This window comes from Miscanthus floridulus, unplaced genomic scaffold, assembly GCF_019320115.1.
Source record: "Miscanthus floridulus cultivar M001 unplaced genomic scaffold, ASM1932011v1 os_2551_2_3, whole genome shotgun sequence".
Lineage (NCBI taxonomy): Eukaryota > Viridiplantae > Streptophyta > Magnoliopsida > Poales > Poaceae > Miscanthus > Miscanthus floridulus.
The window spans coordinates 32037-40000 of record NW_027098370.1 but is presented as its reverse complement, the minus strand read 5'-3'; the positions used below and the strand labels follow the sequence as shown (position 1 = coordinate 40000).

Sequence of the window (7964 nt, the reverse complement as noted above, 5' to 3'; positions counted from 1 at the left end):
GTGGTTGTGAAAGGTGCGACTGAAGTAGTGAACTATCAGATTCTGGAGTTTCACCTTCAGAGAAATTGAAGAACCAGAGAATGTCATCCAAACCAGTAACTCGAACTTTGACCAGAGCTCTAGCCATATTATCATGATCTTCCTCCCAAACCATGAGCTTGCCAAATTGGGAAACTACCATGTCAACCAGAGAGTAAGACCAATCATCATCAACCACACCTCATGTGTATATACTACAATTATGTTGTTCCAAGCCCTGTCATGGGCAATGAAGGAGATGTGGGTGTTGCCAAACTGATGGGGGCCATTGTTGATTATAGCATCTATGTGTGACACACAACTGAAAGTAACATAAGCTTGACGAAATGGACAGGGTTGGATTGACTGATACGGCATGCCCATTTGCACATTCAAGAATTCTGCCAGAGTACCACGGATTTCGTTGAAGTCCATTTGAACATGCGGCAGAGGGTGGATGAAGGCGATGGCGACATCATTGTTTATTCGATATAGTCTGCCAGCGACTACTCTATGCATGGTAGGTCGACCAGGAACCATGACACGCTGACCCCAAGCAAGCATGAAAGGAGTTGGATCAACAAATCTATACGTCATAGTGCTGGGATCGGGGGTACTGTAGCACCAATTTGGGTTTTTAGAAACCAAGCAACGTGAACAGTAGAAGGCAAATTATGAATGCCAAGAACACGAGTTGCATACTCACTGAACGATGAGAAGATGATCGACGAGGAAGCCGAAGACACCCCAAGCGGAGAAGAGGGGCATGGCTCGTCGTCGACGAACTCTTGAGCCTTGAGTCTGCAAGGCCGACGCCAGGGGACGGTAACAGGGGAGGGGATGGACTGAATACCAGCCAACAGTTTAATGTAATCGGTGACAATGAAAAAATCTCGGTGTAGCAGCACTGAGGCCCACCATTCAGCGATTGAGAAGAGTGACAATTACGTGAATAGCTGCAGATGTGCGAGATGGTGCATCTGCAAGGTGCAAGGTGCAAGGTGCTGGTAGACGTGCAGGTCGGCACGTAGCTGGTTTGGATGATGAGTCCAAGTCGTATTGGCCTGGTGCATACGTGGTGATGCATGCATATGGGTCATGCTCCTTGTGCTGGACGGGCTTGGTCAAGTGCTGTTTAGAACAAGAGGAGGCCGAGCTTTGGTTTGACCAGGACGTGGCAAGGAGAGGCGATCCACAAGCGTCGGTGGTTTGCTGCCTTGCTGTGGACGTGATGGAGTCCAGGCCTGCTGCGTTACGTGACTGAGAAAAGGCCTGGTCGATGCGTTGGCCACTGGCCAGGATATAAAAGGAGGACGTCCGAGCCGGTAGAGGTAGCGCTGCAGAGGACGTTGTTTTGTGTGTGCGCGACGTGCGACGGCAGGAGAAGAGAGGCAGCGCACGACAGGAGGTCGTGGCATCTGTTTTTAAGGTTTGGGAACACGTGGTGAGCTTTGTAAGGATGCTTGTGTAATGCAATTTGTGAACACATCTATGCAATAAAGACCAAGGTTTGATAATTGATGAGTCGGTAATCTCGTTCATCCGCTTCTGTCTTTGCTCATCGTTTTGCATGCCTAGCTATTGATTTTAGATTGATTTCTTATTCTCAATCATAGACCTATTTTGATCCGTCTAAAATCGTGCTAAGGCATCAAGCTTGTGATCTAAGAAGTCTCGTTGATTAATCTTTCATAGATTTTGCATAATCACGAAATTAGTGCTTGATCAATAATTCTCGTCACCCGATTGACTTGATTCTAGTTGGGTTAGTTCTAGAATTTCATCTACTTTGATCTGTAAAATTTCGAGGTCAGTTGGAGCTTCCTTTTTGGTCGAGATTATTTTTTGTGGAGATGTAGTATTCTATCTAGAATTGAAAATGAGGCTCAATTAGGTTTTGTGTTTAGGGGGAAGTTTTAAAATTAGTTTTTGGCTTTCACAATCATTCACCCCCCTCTGATTGGCTATCTTTAAGTGAATTGATCCTACAGGAAGCCAACCTGATGACAAGCCACTGAAAATCTGAAGACTCTATCATCCAACTGCACCACTCTGAAAGCTCTAGGGAAACCACCAATGACAGTTTGGAGAAGATTCTCAATCAGAAGAACATTGAGACGAAATTTACAACGTCCCACCGAGAGAACAAGGAAGAAATCCTTAGCTGATGAAGAGGGATCACCAGTGACCGGCGAGCCATATCGACGAAGGATCTTAGCCTCAACCACCCAGCCAGGGCAAGTGTTAAAAGCGGGGACAGACATGATCGTCAGGCACTAGCAGGAACGCCATGGACAGAACTCTTCATCTCGCCGAGTTAGCCAGATCATCTTAAGATTGTCTATTGGCTTAGTTTTTCAAAGCCGTTCATAGGGGTAGGTTATGCTCACATGGGTGTATAGGTGTGAGTGGCTGAGTGCGTGCAGTAGAAGACCAAACGATCGAATGGAGCCTGACCCAACGATCGAATGGAGCCTGGGCGAACCTCATGGCAACGGTAAGATTACGTATTTTTAAGCTTGCCGCAGAGCATGATGTGAGAAATACCTTAGTGTGCGCCGGCACCGGAGCCCGGGCGAGCAACCAGCTGGGTCGCCGTGCCCTGGATTCGCCAGTGAGTGCGCGTGTATGTATGCGAGCATCTATGCCTGTAATGCACTTGACAAAGAAAAGTAGAGATGATCTACATGCCAGCAAAACTCTCAACCATTTTAGTGTATATTTCCTTTCTGACTTTGTTTCAAAGTTCTCTCTAGTAGTGGATTATAAAATTATGTACTTTCACAAATTTTAAGAGACATGGGTGGTCCATATTTCTTTGCCCGAGAAGAGAAATTATTCAATTAACCATTCCATTATCAAAAGTTTGGAGATTATATTCCCCTTCCAAAGACTTCAGTTTCTGTCTCCTTTCCTATTGCAAGAGTAGGACATTTTTCCGTTCTAGATTGACACATAGGAAAGTTGCAAAAATGAGCAGAAAATTATTAAAAAAAAAGTCAACTAACCCTTACTAGGCTGATAAGGCCAAGATGCTCTTATAAAAGAAGGGGACAAGTGAGAAGTGCGACACCAGGATGGTCATAAATCTTCAAAGCAGCAAGAGTCCACGATCAACAAAAACTCTTGTACAACAAGATTGCTGATACGCTACCACATGTTCATTGTCTTGCAGCGTTAGCTGATTGCATTAACCAACAAGGTGATGCAATAATGTTTTTTAATCGATCATATTGCATTGTGAGGAGTTATTCTTGTATGCTTACCTACAACTGTCAGTACCAGATGTTGGCCCACAGGATCACCGGCTCAGGCGAGTGAAGCGCTCGCCGGTCTTGCCGAACACCCGCTAGTGTTGCCGAGCACCCACTAGCCGTGCCGAACACGAGTAGACGTTGTCTATCCCACGCACTATGTCTGGAGCTAGAAGAAGAAGGGAGAACAGAGCAAGCACGCACAATACAAGACAACAGCGTTGGCCGAAGCCCTGTCTGTGAGATGGCAAATCTAAACTCTCTTTACTGAGTTGCCGTGTATGTCTATTTATACAACTCTATCTATCTAGTCCTAGTACAACCCACATACTGTAATAGTAACTAGATAACACTGGCAGGGCTGACTCTGCGTCGGCCACTGCATGGCTATAGTGCTGCAGGTGAGCCGTGCGGCGCCTACACCTGCAGCGGCTACAGTATCACAGCAGAGCAGGGAGCCTTTCGGCGCCGCCTTCCCTTACTGTGTTCACACAAGATAACAGTAGATTAGCTAACACCATATATCACCATGTGGAGGACCCAACCACAGTATTATCAATATATAATGCAGGTCAAACTCAAATTGAGGGAACAAAATAACTTTAAACATAGTGGTGCATGACACTGACTCCTCGCAAAAGAATCAGCGACTCATCAGGGAGATGAATTCCTTCCCAGTGATACTATCCAAAGAGAATATGGAGATTTCCTTCAGATTGCGCGAATCACTGCACCTCTGGAGCTTTTCAGATTTCTCATAAATGGCAAATGCAGCTAGCACGTTCACCCCGTCTGAAAATGCACATGCCCTGGAGCCGCAACCTTAGCTGAATATGAATATATTCCGGCCGGTACCAATCTTATTTTCTCAACGATCGGTAATCAGTATCCAGGAAATAAAGCTGTGGACGTGGTAAACCGATATGCATTGAGTCGGCATCGGTGGAGCAGTCTGGTTCATCCTAGGTATTCCCTTTCCTGCTATAAATACCGAGGTGTCAAGAGGTAGTGCCTCGCAGATCACCCACCGATAAGGAAGAAGAACAAGAACAAGAAGAAGAGGGGCCTTGCATGGTGGCCAGAGCCTGCCTTTGGTAGCCAAGGATGACTTGCCTACATGGCCTTGCGAGTTCCGGTTGCATGGCCAGTTCAGCTGGGTTTGTGGGCGGTCACCTTGGCTAGCCTGAGTGGCTCTTGCCTGTCATGGAAGGCCTCTTCTTCTCTGCCGTCACTCTCTCATGATACGTACTACTGTCTGGCCTGTGCTTCATTTGTTTTGGCAGGTATGGTTGTTCATTTTGGTGATTCTGATTCATATCCAATGCTGCAATGCTAATATTGTTATGTATTTTCTTAATTATTTTGCTGCTATCTGTGCCTGCTTGCAGATTGTTCAGAAATGCATGTGTTGGACATTCATCAGCTTGTCCTGCCTGCATGTGTGATTCTACTCACTTTTCCCACTTCTGTAATAATATTATTGGTTGAGTATTTTGTTATGCCAGAGGTTTGCATGCATGTTAGGTAGGATCAAATGTGCCATTTCATTTTAAAATCTCCCAACAAAGATGCATATATATATGTGGATTTAGTTAGTTTGCAAAGCTATATAAGTGTCTCCAATTAAGACTAGTAAAATGAGCATTATTAGTCAGAAAGAACCTGTTGATGGTAGACGGAGACATATATACATGTGAACCTTAGGGTTAGGAACTACTACTGTGCCTCCTTTAATTATAGCAGTAGCAGTAGCAGTAGCAGTAGCAGCAGCTAATGATGACTGGGTAATAACAACAAGGTTGAGCCCTGAGGCATGCAAATCCTGAACTTGGCTTGCGGATGTGTTGTATGTATGTCTCCTCTAGGAAATGTTTGCTAGCTAGATTCTAGACAGTACCAAATGGAGCCTCCGTATGGTCCTTGACTTGGACTTGAGAGAGAGCTCCATTTTCTGCATCGCATCATATATTACAATAAAAAGTTAGACATATCCACACAAATATTGTGGCACGCACTCAGCCAGACAATCAACCAGGATAAGGCAGGAATCTGATCCGTATGCACGTACACAACGTACTAGCTAGCAGCTGACACTCTGATGAAAGTGCAGCCTGCAGGTCGACCAAGCAGAGGTGGTAGCTAGAGGTGTATGCGCATCGTCAGTGTAACAAGTAACCGACTGGCGACTATGGACATTTAGCGACATTATTCTCCTGTGGCTAAGACTTAGCTATAGCGGGATAAAAGATCTAACCTGAACATGAGTACAGGTAGCGGTGTACTACCTAAAACAACTATATATGGCCGGCTATTTGTCACCTGGAGGAGGCCCGTTGAGCAGGGGTAAGACGAAGGGCGACGATGTCGTGAAAAGAGAGGTTAGCGCACCACCAAAATTGGAGGAAGTGAGATGGACAGGGATGTAAGTATGTCACACCATGGCTAAACTTACTGCCATGGAGGAAGGAGATTGAGAGAAGAAAATGGTGAGGTGCTCCTTCCTTTCTAAATTATAGGCTGTCTTGGTGTATAGCATGATCTATGTTTCTAGAAAAGCAAAAGCAACCTATATTTTAGAATGGAGGAAGTAGAAAACACACATGGACCGTTGGATCCCAATCTTGTGGCTAAAAAAATTCAGGTGCTAATAGCCCATAAAGCATTTGAGTAACATGTACAAAAAACCATCAGCAACGGTTCTAAACCATTTTTAGACACGGTTTTTGGAATCGATGGTGCTCAAGCAAATGTACAAATTGGCTCGAGCACCATTGATTCTAGAACTTACTGTTAAGCAAGTGTACTGATTTCAACACCATCAATTTTGGAATAATAGACCCTCTCCATTCCCTCATCTCCCTCGTTCTACAGAAACTAGAACAGAAAAGAGGAGAGGAGAGCAAGAAGAGAAGAAAGAAAGAAGGAAGAGAAAGGAGCAGGAAGAGGAGGTCGCGCCCTATGGTCGGAGGATGTCACCGGCAACATGGTGCACCACCCTCACGCCATCAACCTTGTCAGAGTTGGAGGAGAAGGCCACCCCAAGCTTCATCTTCTTCCTCGAGCACCCACGGCGGCCCCAACTCGATCTCCCCAAGCTTCCAGCTGCTGCACATGGAGCATCCCCAGACATGGTGAGCTAGTCATACAAGACGCTTCATCAAATCTCTAGTCTCGGGCATCAAATTGACAACATTTGTTCAAGTCATGACTTAGCACATGTGCTTGTATTTTTTCAAAATTTACTTTAAAATTTAATGCTGTTATTCTTTTTTTAATAGGTGACGTGTCTATCGACAGCAGCCATCTGCGATGACTTTGTCAGCTTCAAGATATGTCAGACTCAGTTTTTGAGAGAAGTTCATAGAGATAGAGCTTGCGTACGTATATTCATAGAGGCGAGCGTACGTGTTTTTGCGAGTAGGGTGGCCTGTTACTTCTGATTAAAGCCGGTGTTTGGCTAGTTTATGTGATGCTTAGCAGTTGATTTTGAACTTTTGTTTTAATATATGGGACTTGTATTGATGTTAATATTGAATTCATGCCATTTGACTCATTTGTTCATGCCACAATGAAGATGGAAAAGTTGTTTTTATCTCTAGCTGCTGCGGCTGGTTGCAGCCGCTGCTGGCTATTGGTGTGGCTGCTGCACCCGTTTTACTGAACACTCCTGTATTTGTACCGTGTAATTCTCTTATTTCTTTTAGGCTAGGAAGTGTGTTGGGTAATTGTGTTTAATTTATATACTACCTTCATCTCAAAATAAAAGTACATGTACAATTTAAATTTTGTCCTAAATTAAAGTATATATAGGGCATCACATATACTCCTTTAATAGTACTACAGCAGCAGTAACATGTTCACCAGCGCCAGCGCGTGGGACGAGGGAAATAAGAAAGGAATTTATCAAAAAAACGGAAAAAATCAATGAAGGGGCCTTCCGCAAGACCGCATCTGCATTGTTGTCACTGCACTAGTGCTAGTCCACTCACTCCCCTTCCCTTCCCCCCCCCCCCCCCCCCCCCCTCCCCACCCCACACACATTACACCTACGAGTTTGATCCTTCCTGTTCCCAACCAGAGCAGTTCTCATATGTGTCCATGGCTAGAGGCAGCAGGATCTGTCGTCATAGGCCCTCATTGGGGTGAGCGCATGCGGCAGGCGAGCACCCTCAATGACAACTGTGACGGAGGCTCGACGAGAAGAGCAAGTGTAGTAGTGGTTGCCCCACACGAAAAAACGAGCATGCCTCAACCGCATGCATGTGTTCATTGTCGTGGAGGCCGGTGTGGCCACATCACGTCATGGAGGGTGTAGGCCGGCCAAAGGGACAGCCCCGTTGCCACCGCCGCCCACTACCACGTCGCCTCTATTGAACTCCTCCGCCACCTCTCCAACGTCCTCTGCCCAGGCACCTCCATCCACTCCCACACTCGTGGTACCATGGAGGAGGAGGTGCAGAAGGGCTGCGACGCATGGAGACGCAGGGATGGCGGTGTTGACACGACTTCTATGGAGGAGAAGGAGGAGATGTGGCATCTCATGGAGATGATGATGCGGTGTGAGCATTGGGAAGGGGAGAAAGATGGACCAACAAGATTGGGTTAGGTGTGGGTCCTTAGTGTTTACCAGGGTAAGGGTATATTAATTTGTCATATGTTATTGATTTCCGTTCTCCATCCTAGAATCAGGGT

General features: G+C 45.8%; 2 long non-coding RNA genes across 4 annotated transcripts; both read left to right on the top strand.

Moving 5' to 3' along the window:
• The first annotated feature begins 1333 nt into the window (after nucleotides 1-1333).
• Nucleotides 1334-2717, top strand: LOC136535118 (uncharacterized). Of its 3 annotated transcripts, none has more exons than XR_010778940.1 (2): nucleotides 1334-1447; nucleotides 2010-2717. It is a non-coding gene; the product is annotated as an uncharacterized lncRNA (long non-coding RNA). The 3 variants fall into 3 exon arrangements; XR_010778939.1 differs by having other exon boundaries at nucleotides 1370-1462; nucleotides 1994-2717; XR_010778938.1 differs by having other exon boundaries at nucleotides 1371-1462.
• Nucleotides 2718-4317: 1600 nt separating this feature from the next.
• Nucleotides 4318-6787, top strand: LOC136535117 (uncharacterized). The gene is made up of 3 exons (XR_010778937.1): nucleotides 4318-5758; nucleotides 6144-6403; nucleotides 6551-6787. It is a non-coding gene; the product is annotated as an uncharacterized lncRNA (long non-coding RNA).
• The last annotated feature ends 1177 nt before the right edge of the window (nucleotides 6788-7964 follow it).